Source organism: Callionymus lyra, chromosome 3 (genome assembly GCF_982586985.1).
Source record: "Callionymus lyra chromosome 3, fCalLyr1.hap1.1, whole genome shotgun sequence".
NCBI lineage: Eukaryota > Metazoa > Chordata > Actinopteri > Syngnathiformes > Callionymidae > Callionymus > Callionymus lyra.
This window is the reverse complement of record NC_141820.1, coordinates 14,607,210-14,621,049: the sequence shown is the minus strand read 5'-3', so window position 1 is coordinate 14,621,049 and position 13,840 is coordinate 14,607,210. Positions and strand designations below refer to the sequence as shown.

General features: G+C 36.8%; 1 protein-coding gene across 2 annotated transcripts in view; it reads left to right on the top strand.

Annotated features, from left to right (window-relative positions):
• Positions 1-13,840, top strand: part of abtb3a (ankyrin repeat and BTB domain containing 3a) — a 175,340-nt gene that overhangs the window by 118,172 nt on the left and 43,328 nt on the right. The gene's annotated exons all lie outside the window — the stretch shown is intronic.

Below are 13,840 nucleotides of genomic sequence, written 5' to 3'. Positions count from 1 at the left end.
AGGAAGATCGTTCCAAAGCTTAGGAGCAACAGTCTGGAAGGATTTCTCTCCTCTGGTCCTGAACCGTGTTCAGGAACCATCAGTAGATTCTGATCCACAGACCTCAGAGCCCGAGCTGGGGTGTAATGCTGGATCAGATCACTGATGGAAGGTCGGACCATGAATAGATCTGAAAGTAAGAACCAGAATTTTAAAGTTGATCCTGAAAGAAGCTGGAAGCCAGTGAAGAGTTTTAAGGATCGGAGAAATGTGAGTTCTTCTACTAGAGCGGGTCAGAATTCTAACTGCAGAGTTTTGAATCAACAGCAGGCGAGACAGATCCTTCTTGTTAAGACATGAAAACAAACTGTTACAATAGTCCAGACGAGAAGAAACAAACGCATGGATTACAAACTCAAGATCGTGTTGTGACATAATTTATCAAAATTTTTCTCCATTTAAAGAAACAGTTTCTGGTCAGTTTTCTGCAGTCTTGTACAAGAGACATGTCTTTGTCAAATACAACACCCAGGTTTCTCAGGCTCAGTTTGACAGACTGGGTTAAGTACTGACTCAACCCTGAAATCTTATCATCAGGAGCAATAACCAGAATTTCAGTTTTGTCCACATTTGGCTGAAAAGTGTTTTCACTCCGTCGTTTGATTTCTAGCAAACAATTGACTAAGCATGACTTAGTGATTGAAAAAGTTTGTGTAACAAAGTGTAGCTGAATGTGGCCTCTTGACTGTATTTATTTGGCCCTCATTATGTCAGAGTAAAACTATACAAATGTAGGTACAAATGATACAATCATCTAATATAAAATAAATTACTTTGTGTAAGATATTCTGCTTTAAAAGCTAAGATCTCATGGCCATCTTAAATTTGAAAAATACAAGTATACAGCGTACATCCTCACAAACATAAATAAAAATGGCCAAGATTTTCTGAAATGATTAACCCTTGTGTGAACAGCCTCCACCACCGTGTATGTATTTATAGAAGCCAGGGGGGGTCGTTCATCTTGACCCAGAGACAACACAAGGGATACCACAAACATATTTGTTTTCGGACACCGGCTCATCTTGACCCTAAGATAACACAAGGGATAACAAATATACTATATACTATAATAATACATTGTTAAGGTATATATTTTGAAGCATTTGCTATGAGGGTCCCAGGCTATAAGATAATAGTTTTTGAAGGGCCTTGGAATGCTGAAGTGCTGGTACCGCTTGGGTCCATATGGATTTAGGACATTTTATTTTGATCACTGTCTGCCCATAGAGAGTCGTAACCGTTAGTATAAATGATTGTCCCAGGAGATGCTTTGTCGGGTCATTTTCGTGCTACAAAATGTCTCTGTTCCGGGCGGTCATAATCGTAAACACTTCCTCAAAACGAGCCCTCCTATTTGTAACATTGGATCCACAAGATGATACCTATTTTAATCCCTCAAAGACCAGTTTGCCATCAGCCCTGCTCCATTATCCAGAAACCCGTGCGAGCGGAATAATGAGATCACTTCCTACCTAGAAACAGGGGAGATCCTGAGAGTTAAGAATCCGACATGAAAGCCTCCTCTCTCATATTTCATTTGATTTAAAGCCCTTTTTTCCCCTTCCTCTGATGTCGTTTCTCCTAATCTCCCGCTGCCCGGCCCTCCTGCCAGTGCAGGTGATGAAGTGAAGAAAGACAAATGAGTCGAATTTAGACTTTCTATTATTTAAAGATTTCGATTTTTTACGCCATAGTGTGGAATCAAAGAGGATTTTTTTTTTTTTTTTTACTTTCCAATATTAAGAGCCATCAGTAGATTCTGATCCACAGACCTCAGAGCCCGAGCTGGGGTGTAAGGCTGGATCAGATCACTGATGTAAGGAGGAGTCTGACCATGAATAGATCTGAAAGTAAGAACCAGAATTTTAAACTTGATCCAGAAAGAAACCAATGGTAAGCCAATGCAGAGTTTTAAGGTATGGGGAAATGCGAGTTCTCCTACTAGAGCGGGTCAAAATTCTTGTTGCAGAGTTTTGTGCAGGCGAGACAGATCCTTCTTGTTTAGACATGGAAATAAAACTGTTACAATAGTCCAAACGATATAGATAGAGATAATAATCCAACTCATTCTGAAGCAGAACAATGAAATCCAGCGAGATCCCTTAAATGTCTGGGAATGAGAGGATACAGTGGACTCCAGCAGCTATTAAAGCTGATGTCTGGACATATTTTGGTTTCACAACAATTAAAAGCAGAGTCATACAACCTGTAAATTGTCAGCTGCAGTTACTGTAGCTCACGGTCACTCAACTTTTCTTGTCCATTCTCCTCCTCTCTTCTGGAAACTGCCTGGCCCTCCTGCCAATGACGACATCCTGTCTCGCTAGTGTCGTGACGTCAAATGCTGTCATTCTGTTGTACACTCGTCGGGTTTCCCAATTTCAGAGGCGACGAATATAAAGTCCCGGCTTTGGGAATGTATCCGCCTTGGCCGGAATGCCGTCCGTTATCAGTGTCGGTGCAGCTTCAGGAGGACAGCGAGGGCACGCTGACACAAACAAACCTCTGGGTAATCCTCCCGGGCACACACTCACCTCGTCATCCCGAAGACAAGCGTCGGCCGAAAACCTTGTCGAGCCGTGTCGCCGCAGTAATTACGTCAGGCTGGATTCATTATTGTCTAATGGTTTTTACATCCCCCGGGACCGGCCGTCACGTCCGGGGGGCTCTTGTGAGGGTTTTTGGCTGCTGCAATAGATTAGATTTAAAAAAAAAAAAAAAAATGCTCAAGAGAAACAACACAATGTCTTCAAGGATAATTTAATCATGAGACGAGTAAAGGTCTTCCCTGGATGAGATTAAAATGTTTTCTCCCGGTTGACGACGAAGTTGGAGCCGTTGGAGGTTGTTCAGGGTCGAAAATACAGTAACACAATATAAAGTCTTTAAAGTGCAGGTCGAGTGATTGTTTTGACCTACTTAATTGAGCATATATTGGTTCAAAATAATATTTAATAAGTTATAAGTTTTCACGTGGTTTTTATCAAATTTACATACTTAATTTTAGAGATGTAATTGAAGGTGTATTTTCAGCAGGACTATTTGTTCAGGCTTTTCCCTGATTTTCTGGAACTCCTGTTATGTTATCAGTTTTATCTTGATCTTTAAAATATATACTTTATTGAATATTGTTTTGATTGTTTAAGCGCTTTGTGACCCTGGTCTGGAAAAGCGCTATATAAATAAAAATTACTTACTTACTTACTGTTCTGGCAGAAAAAAAAAGGGGCATGGTTATTGGTGTGAAGTTGCCAGCACCATCTCATTGACTTCCATCATAAGATTAAACTGGTATGAGTTAAGGAAAATAAAACAAAACGTGAAGATCAGAGTGATTTGCTGCTTAACTTAAATGATCCCTATATAGTGAGTAAGTAAGTAAAGGTTATTTGTAAAGCGCATTTCCAGACTAGGGTCACAAATCGCTTTAACAATCAAACAATACGCAGTTGAAATATATACTTTAAAAGGCCAAAACATATAAGACAAACACAGGAGTCTGGGAAAAGCACAAATAAAAATATCTCTTGATGGATTCAGTAGATCCATCAAACAAAGAGGGAGAGGAAGGTCGTTCCAAAGCTTAGGGGCAACAGTCTGGAAGGATTTCTCTCCTCTGGTCCGGAAGCGTGTCCAGGAACCATCAGTAGATTCTGATCCACAGACCTCAGAGCCCGAGCTGGAGTGTAAGTCTGGTTCAGATCACTGATGTAAGGAGGAGTCTGACCATGAACAGATCTGAAAGTAAGAACCAGAATTTTAAAATGTAATCTGAAAGAAACTGGTAGCCAATGCAGAGTTTTAAGGTTTGGGGAAATGCGAGTTCTCCTAGTAGAGCGGGTCGAAATGGGTCGAGTTTTGTGCAGGCGAGACAGATACTTCTTGTTTAGACATGAAATTAAACTGTTACAATAGTCCAAACGATATAGATAGAGATGATAATCTAACTCATTCTGAAGCAGAACAGTGAAATCCAGCCAGATCCCGTAAATGTCTGGGAATGAGAGGATACAGTGGACTCCAGCAGCTATTAAAGCTGATGTCTGGACATATTTTGGTTTCACAACAAATAAAAGCAGAGTCATACAACCTGTAAATTGTCAGCTGCAGTTACTGTAGCTCACGGTCACTAAACTTTGCTTGTCCATTCTCCTCTAAATACTTGTCTTCGGGAAACTTAAACAGAGATATTTCAGATAAGGATAAACCACGACGAATTTTGTAGAACTTGAATAGTTTTGTTTGTCCAAATTCCATTATCTCAGATGGAGCTAAAGCCAGAGCGGCGGTGCTTAGTATAAGCGAAAATCAGTATTTAATGAATTATTACCAAAAATTGAGGATGATATTTTCATAAATATTTCATAGAATAATGAGTTGTATTTAGGTAGGTAGGTAGACAGACAGTTGGGAAGGTAGGTAGGTAGAGAAATGGATATTGGACATGGATGGATGGATTGATAGGGATGTAGGTAGACAGGATGATTGACAGGTGGTTAAATTCACAAGAGTAACACATTTTTTTGAGTCAACTTACCAAAGTACAACCAATCATGCAACCGACCGTCATTTATAGAAATATACTTTGAAAATATTATCCTATTTCAAAAACTGTCAGTTAACATTTCAAAGAGGTTTTCACTTGGAAACGTCCTGCGATGAATCAAAGAAATCACCGACATAGAAAACTAATTCCAGTTGATTCATTTTCCTCTGTGGAAAAATTTTGGAGAGCTATGAAGTGATAATAAAAGAAGAATATTTCTTTCACAAAGCTCCCCCAGGCAGAGACGAGTCATTATCATGCAGGATTCCATTAGTTTTCTTGAGTCTCCAGATTTAGTTGTGATGGTTGGAAACACTGGTTTCGTAACAACAACATACTGGATCTCCTGTGGCTCGCCATCATCATGTGGGGAAACGTTAGCACCACGACAGTATGACATTCCTGGAGAGGAATTAGATTAAATTTTGACAGCATGTTGCATCAGTGGGTGATGATAACCTGCAGGTGAGAAAGGACCACAACTGTAGGTAAAGACGGAGTGTGTGACAAAGATGGCAGGGAAGAAGTAAGTGGGGAAATTTGAGACATAACCGGAACAAATGATGTGATAAAATGCAGATTATCTATGCTTGTTATGAATCCAGATGTCACCTCTCTTGAACCTCTATGTATGTTTCCATGCATGGCTTACATAGTCAAACTCCAGTGAGCTCAATTGAACAGTAGGTGGCAGCCATGTTCTGGTTAACACATGGTCAATGTAGACCGTAAGCTAACAAGAAAGTAAGTATGTGACAAATCCTTCAAAATATTTGTGGATCCAGATGGCTCATCAGAAACACCACCACCTTTTATCATCATCTAGTAAAAACTTTTCTTCCAATCGGTTCATCAGTTTTTGCGTTATTTTGTAAGGCAGACAGTCAGGCATGAACATAGATGATGAATTAACCTATTTGGCAAAGGTTGAAAGAAAAAATAGACATATGAATGTATAAAAGTTGTTTTAATTTATTAGCCATTTAGCTGAATCTGGTGTTAAATCATTCATTATAGTATGACATAATAATTGTATTAAAACAATGAATTTATGAAATGATAAAGACTAAATGGATTATAATGTTATAGAAATTATCTAATTACTGTATATGGATAAAAAAAACATAGGTTAATAACTTTGGGTGAATATCATAAAAGTCTGACGGAGTTGTAAACGTTTATATAGTTGTCTCTGGCTGTCTAATAAATATTGCAATATATTGGTTGTTTTACCTGAACTTTGATGTGCCAGCTGCTATTACAGCTATCACATTTTTTACGACAGGGTTTAAGTGATTTTTTGTCGGGCTTGGTCAAAGCAAAGAATTAATTGAAGGGGATTTAAGGTCACACATTGAGGTTACCACGGCGACAAATTGAAGGATAACAATTTGGAGAATAAAATCCCCCAAAAAGAAGAACAGACGCTTGAAAGAAAATGAGTGTAAAAGCCCAGGGGTAAAAGACTCAAGTGATTTGGGACAGCAGGGAGCACAGAGACATGGTGGACAAAGCAGAAAGATGTTGAGAGCTTTGGTCTGGGTTTTTTTTGACAAAATAATAAAAAAAATGTGTTTTAATTTTGCTACATATCTTATTTTAAAAATCAAAAGTAAAAGGGAAATTAGAGGTAAACCCTTTCTTTTCAGTCATACTTGATTCTTCTTCCCATATACATAGTTTAATGTGTAACACAATTTAAATACCTTCACTTTGATAATAGTTCCTGTTCTATTACAATTTCAAAATACAAATTATAACAAACTGCACTGTGTGTTTTTCTTGAGTTTTAATTTATATAATAGATGCTGTTGATAAAATACATGTAACACATTAACCACAACCACATGATGCGAGCATATATTCTAGAAAGTAACACGAATAATGCCACACTATTGTGACTATATAGAGTTCTATTGTTAATTTCTTAATTTAGTCCAGTTTAGTTACTGTAAATTTCATCTGTCCGACGCTATTGAATGCACCACAGCCATCCCGACACAATTGAACGCACCACATTCACCGGTAAATAAAGTGTTTTGAAAGTCTATTTGTGTTGTTTTTTCAACTAAATCTTTCTTGTTTTTAACCATCAATTTATATAGAGAGTTTTCGTCACATCACTAGCATTTACATCGTGTCTTGTCTAGTTTTTGGTGATGTGCGGCTCATTGACAACAATATTCGCCGTAGTTTTTGTTGAAGAAAGCAACACCGAGACACTCACACTTAAATTGTGTTACTAGTACCGTACGTGTGTCCGTGTGGTTCCATAGAGGAGTTTTTTTCAAAAAATGTCTTCAATTAACTTAAAATAAATGTTTTGAAGGATTAATATATACACAAAAAAATGACAATCAAAATAGAGGGAAGTGTTATGTGACAAAGTAAATGAATAATAAATACAAAATACATTTGTTAATGCATTAGAACCATTTATACATGATCATACTTTGACATTACTAGGGCCGCATAAATACAGTCAAAGGGCCGCATGTTTGCTCAGGTCTGTGCTAGGGGAAGCTTTGTAACCACTTACTTACCACCTTACGTGTTTTTATTTATTTATTTCATAGTACAGTCAATCACATGTATTTGATCTTGAGCAAGACAAGGCAAATTTTGTTATACTCATTAGTACGTTAACATTTCCATCAGTGCCATAAAAGAAACATCTTTTATCTTTATCTTTTTTATTCATCTTTAGACTTAGATTGTATCATCTTGTTCTTTCTCCTTATTTCTCTTTGTTCTTGTGCTTATTTTATTTATTTTATTTATTTTTATGAATAATTGCTGTATTGCTGTGGCTAATTGGAAAAAAACTATCAATAAAGTTCTACCTACCTACCTACCTATGTAACATGTTCACCACCGTAGTGTTGTATCTATAAACTCCCATGTTGATCATTTATACTTCTACGAAAACAAAGCCATCCATTATCCTCAATCATTCACATTTTGATAGTACGTATTCACTTAGTTTGCTTCCTGTTCAGATCCTCTATAGAAGTTTTTCCATATTATTTTTTATTATATGAACATGGACGTATTTCTGCTACTTTGATTAGTTCATCGATGGCCATGTGTGTTGAGTCAAATTCATTCATTCTGAATTTTACAAACCAGTGATAATAAAGCTACATGATATGAACAGGAAATGCATCATATTGTACATGCATGTCTGATTAAATCCCTTTACAGCTTTACTGGTTAAGGAAGCAGTCTAGATGATGACATGCCCAGTAATTGACTGTGATTAATAACTCAACGGAATTCCTAATGTGTCCCGCGGCTGCGAGGCCGAGTCACTCGAATTACACACTGGTGATTAAACGTTTCTCTGCTTCGCCCCTGGAGAGTCACAGGCCATGATGACATGTCAGACGAATATGGGTGACTCTTCCATCTCTGGCCTCCATTACGGGGCACAAAAGTTGTCAAGATGTGATTATCAGGTCATGGAGAAGCCTCTGGTTGAATTACCAACCACTTCCCTCATCTGTAGAGTGTGTGACGGCAGAGTTTGGTGGTCAGGGTGGAGATGTAAGAGCAGATGTTCGCGTGTCCTGCACACCACATTTCTTTACTTTTAACATTTTAAAAATGACTTTGATTACAAAGAAAATTGAATCTTTAATTACTATGACTTGTTGAACGAATAAAAAAAAAATAGTAAATCTTGGTTGTACTTAGGGACGGTAACTTTTGTATTGTAACCAGTACAAAATTCATACCGTTACTTTGTGAACCAATTATAGCTACTTTTATCATAATTGTTAATAATTTTTGTTAATTCACTATAAAGTTATTTTAGCATTAAAGAAATAAATTAGTTAATTTGTCAATTGTGCAAGGAGGTCAAACTAGCCAAAAAAAATTGACGATCATATTAGTTGCATTTGTCATTTTCTCACACGTACAACACAAAAAGTGTGATGGAATAAAACTAAATAAAGGTAGTTTAAGTAAGGTAAGTATAATAATTTACACCTTGTAGTACTACAAAATAAAAATGAAAGTGAGATCACAGTAAATCAACGAAATTTTATTGAAGGTGTCAAATCCTCTCAGATTTATCGAAACAGCTCACAGTTTGATTAAAGAAAAATAAAAGGGGAAAAAAGAATCCCTGTAAAAAACATTTCCTATCATCCTGGTTTGTTTACTTATTCATGAACATCAGAATGTCAACTTTCTCAGGGAAGATCCAAGCGTGGAGAAAACTTGAGGCTTGTTCAAACGCTTGGAAGATAGCGTTTACCTTTTTGAGATGTTGACAATTCGTCTGACAGACCTGTAAATGAAAGAAAAAAAACATTTACATTTGCGTAACAAAGTACAGAGAACCGAGTGGATAATAATAACCCATTGAAGTTAATCATGCGCACCATCGGGTACTTCCTTTGGAGTCGTATAATTAATCCATACAACTACCGACTGACTTTAAAAGATCATACTTAACCTGGGTTCAAGAAATTATTTTGGAATATTTGTGCTGGATTTCCAATCAGAAATATGGTCACATATATGGTGGAGGAAATATATGGAAGATAGCCAGAGACTATTTGAGCAAATGGGGTTCATCATTCCACATTCCAGAGTAGCTGACGCCAGGAAAAAGATCTTTGGAATGACCAGAAGAATCTTTGAGTTGTACAAAAGTGCATCTGGACATGCATTTTAGAATTGATAGGGCTAAGAAATAATCATTTGGTGAGAAGAAATTGGATGACGGTCTTTAACTGCTTCGGCATCAGGGTTCCACAGTCACAGATGGTATTAATGTGTGCATTGAAGTTACTGTTGCCTTTCTATCTTCTCGAACCATATTCCCCTGACAACTACAAAGCATTTTCATTCTCACAACTGCCACTGGATTTTTTTTCTGGCCATTTTCAACTCAAACTAGAGCTTGTGTTGCGTGGAAATCCCATCAGATTAAAGGTATTTGATATAAAACCAGCCCGTCAACCACCACCCCACGTTCAAAGTCCCTTTCATTCCCCTTTGTTGATGCAAGCTATGAACCTCCTATAGATTCTTAAGTGCATTCACAGTTGTTGTCGATCAGACAATTTCTATCCTATGGTATCTAATTAAGTGTCCGTTCAGTGAATAAACAAGTCATTCCTCATATGCTTTATGTGCGTTTATAACGTTTCCTCTTGCAGAAAGTTCCGCCATGACAGGGCGACTACGCTCAGCTGTCTCCGATGATTAATTCCAGGGAAATGAAGCTTGAAAACCAAGCGACTGTTGTTTAGATAATGAGGACAAAAGAGAAGGGAGCTAATGCTGACAAAACCAAAGTCACAAGAACACTTCATTAAGAAAAAGCAAACTTCATTATCAGTCGGGCGCCGACTAACAGCCTCCAAAAAAAACAAAAAAAACAGCCGTGAGAGTGTTTGTCCACTTTAGTTGATAATGGGATCTTTCTGAGCCGAATACATTCGAGTTTACACTAGAGGTGGCAACACTCTGGAGCACCTAAGTGCTCTATTTTAATCAACCGGTGTTTACCTGAATCTGCGCCCAAAAAAAACCTATTTAAACTGTCTTACTTCGCTTATCTAATCCTGGAATTGTGTTGGCTGAAGGCAATAAGTAAGTAAGTAAGTAATTTTTATATATATAGCGCTTTTCCAGACCAGGGTCACAAAGCGCTTAAACAATCAAAACAATACTCAATAAAGTATATACTTTAAAGATCAAGATAAAACTGATAACACAACAGGAGTTCCAGAAAATCAAGGAAAAGCCTGAACAAATAAAAATGTCTTAAGATGTTTCTTAAAGGATTCAGTAGATCCATCAAGCGCAAAGAGAGAGGAAGATCGTTCTAAAGCTTTAAGCTGATAATAAAACTGGTGCAATGTCAGTGAAAAGGATGAGTCTTAATTTACATTGAGGTTAGCTTAGCATTGTTATGGAACTTATGGAACAACCTCAAAAAATGTCCAATGACATTGACACCAGAGGCAAATAGGAGTCAATGCGTTTCAGTGATTCAATGGTGTTGTCAGTACACGATCTGGGAAATCTTCGGCATCCAGAAACACATGCCCAATGGTCTGTTTTGAGTTGCCATGTTTTTTTATGGCAAATGATGTGGAAAATCATCAGCGATCCATTTGTATGCATGTGTGTTGCATTAAAAGCTATTTTTTATCTATATAGCCAATCATTTTTTGTCTCATTTAGTCTTAAAATGTGAAAGAAATAGCTAAACAAATAAAAGGAGTCTGTGTATTTACATCAGTAGGTTTTTTTACGACGTGTACAATCCGTTGAAACATGGCACAATTATTTAGCCTGTGATAAACAGTGAGCTTCCAAAATGAGCAACAGTTCTGGAACGTTTTTAAAGTTATTTTGACTTTAACCAGTAGATGGTATAAACACAATGGATTATTTCCCTTATAACTTTCATTCAATCGATTGCTTCTAGACTAGAAGAAACGCTATGTCACCGGCTATATAAATAAAGTTGTGTATTTTGAATGCAGCGAACATGTGCAAATGGATTCATGAATTAGTGTCATGTTGTTTAGAGGTCAGTAGGTGGCACGATCCGTTTAAAAATGACTTTATGTTTTATTAGAACAGTTGTTATAAACATAGTAAAATAGTGCCATCTTGTGGGCTCTGAAAATAATGACACTGTTTCATGAAGCTTCATCAGACCATCACTACCATTTTGGCCATGTTTACATGTTCTTTCTGGGGCAGAAACCAGCAGTAATCCCATATATAATCACCAATCTTGTTAGGGACCCCCACAATAACCTCTTTTTTATAGTAAAAGAATGACTGATTATAATTATAAATTACACATATTAAGATGTGTAACCGTATCTTTGTGTAGATAACTAATAATAGATTGTTAATACCCGACGTAGGAAAGTTTCCAAAGACAAAAAGATCAGCCATGATGAACGACTCAGCAAGTACATGTTAAGCACATTAAATAAAGTAAATAGCGTGGATGAATAACCGAAACGAACGGGGGTAAAAAATGGATGAATGAAATTAAAATGCAATTGACAACGTAAAACAAATTGAATAAAATGTATTGAATAATCTTCAGTAAATTACATTTATAATGGTTTTAGATAACATTCTGAAAAAATGTGAATGATGATTCACTTCAAAACCTTCTGGATCCAGATGGAACTCCGCAAAATGTATTTAATAAACATGAAACTTGAAAATTTCATGTGATAGCTGTTATTTTGCCAACACACAAACAAATATTACTTAGTCACTAACTTACAAATAGAATCTCACAACAGCATAACCAATTTGGCAGATACAATGAGAGCTTTTGTAAAAAGAAATACCGCACATTTGTTGTATGTAGATTTGAGTCCTAATTTAGGAGGCTGGAATCTCAACCATCAAACTCTGACAGTTGCAACCAGCATTTTTAATATGTCATGAGTCAGACGTGTGTGTTCTCCGCCTGCTGACATGTTGTTTATCGTGTGGTTTGATAAGGAAGGTTCCTCTGGTAGCTTCTGCTCTTAAGTCAGTGAACCCTGGTGCTTCCTTCTGACAAGCAGAGAACTGACTTGTCATAAAATAGACGCATTTTTTCCATCGCAATAACGAGATAAGAATTGGAGGAGCGAGGTAAAGTATTTAGGTATAACATGTGTATTCTAGAGATATGATTTGAAAAAATCAATTTGTTTCTGTTTATATGTGAAGCAAGATGTTTGGGTTAAACATGTTTTCCTATAAGAAAAATCACAAACTGCAGCATTTTCTCACTCCAGAGTAACATCATTATTCGTGAGCGCATCTCTAATGACCTCATTGATAAGCTCCAGGGAATTTTGGAAAGCTGTTAATGAGAGTTTTTACTTTTCCAAATGTCACCACAAAATATCTTCACTGATATTGAAGTCAGAGTCTCATCGACGTGTTCTGGGCTATAAACATTGAAACTTCCTCGACTATCAATCGTTCCGTGTTCCTGCTGAGTAATCACACAGCTGGAGACGCCTCCGACTGCGACGTCTTCAACCTTTACTCTGACTGGAAATACACAAGAATATGACTCAAAGGGGGGAAATAATGTGAGCGTATTTTGGTAGAAATTTGTTCCTGTAGTCACAATCCAATGATGAAAATCAATCTCATGAAGATTGAGTCATTCTTTGTCTTTTGATTTTCACCACCAGGTTTTGCCACGGCTTTTTCTTCTGAGTTTGATGTAGCCAATCTTCATTATGTCTTCATTTAAAACATTTAAAATTATTTGGCCAACATAACTTAGTCTCTAAACCTCATTTTAGTTCATTTATTTCTCTTTTCTAATCTATTCTTTTCCATCACTCTCAAGAGAAACTGAATACTTTTCTCTCTCCCCAATCTGATATCTCGTGAATGAGAGGTTAGGAGAGCGGGGGCCATTATGATGTAATAATGGCATTACTACTCATCCAGCCAGCTGTAATCACACTCTGCTTTGTTTATATAACGAGTACCCATCACAGCAGAGTGGGTGTGGTTATGTTGAACAAGATTTAATCTCCAAAAAAAACTAAATTTTTTCAGTGGGCGGGGGTTAAGCTCATTTTCTAATGTAAATATGTCAATGAAAAGAGAGATCGTTTATTTAAAATACTAGTGGCAGCCGCTAAAAAGGCCATTACCAAAAAATGGCACAATACCAAACCACCAACAGTGGAAGAATGGACTCACATTGTCAAAGGAGTTTTTGAAATGGAACTTTTAACCCACAGGATAAGGACACAAGAAGACACATTTATAGAAAAATGGAAAAAGTGGACTCTGTTTACACAACAACGACACCTGTGAAATACTTTGACTGTATCAGTGTGTACTTTATATATATTGAAAGATGCATGTAAGAAACATGAACAACCCCCATTTTTATTTTTTTATTTTTGTTTTGTGTTTTTGCGTTGTTGGTTTTTTATTTTCTGTGATGTATGTGTGTTTGCCTTAATGTGGAAAATTCTAATAAAACTTAAGTTTGAAGAAAAAATTAAAAAAGAAAGAGATCGTGGGAAATGCGAGTTCTTCTACTAGAGCGGCTCAGAAATATTAACTGCACTGTATTTACTGCAAGCGAGACAGCTCCTTTTTGTTCAGAAATGAAAATAAACTATTACAATAGTCCAAATGAGAAGACACAATTGCATAATAATGATAAAACAAGATTATCTGGCTCAATTCTCATTACTTGTATCTCCACTGTTGATGGAAGAACTCAGA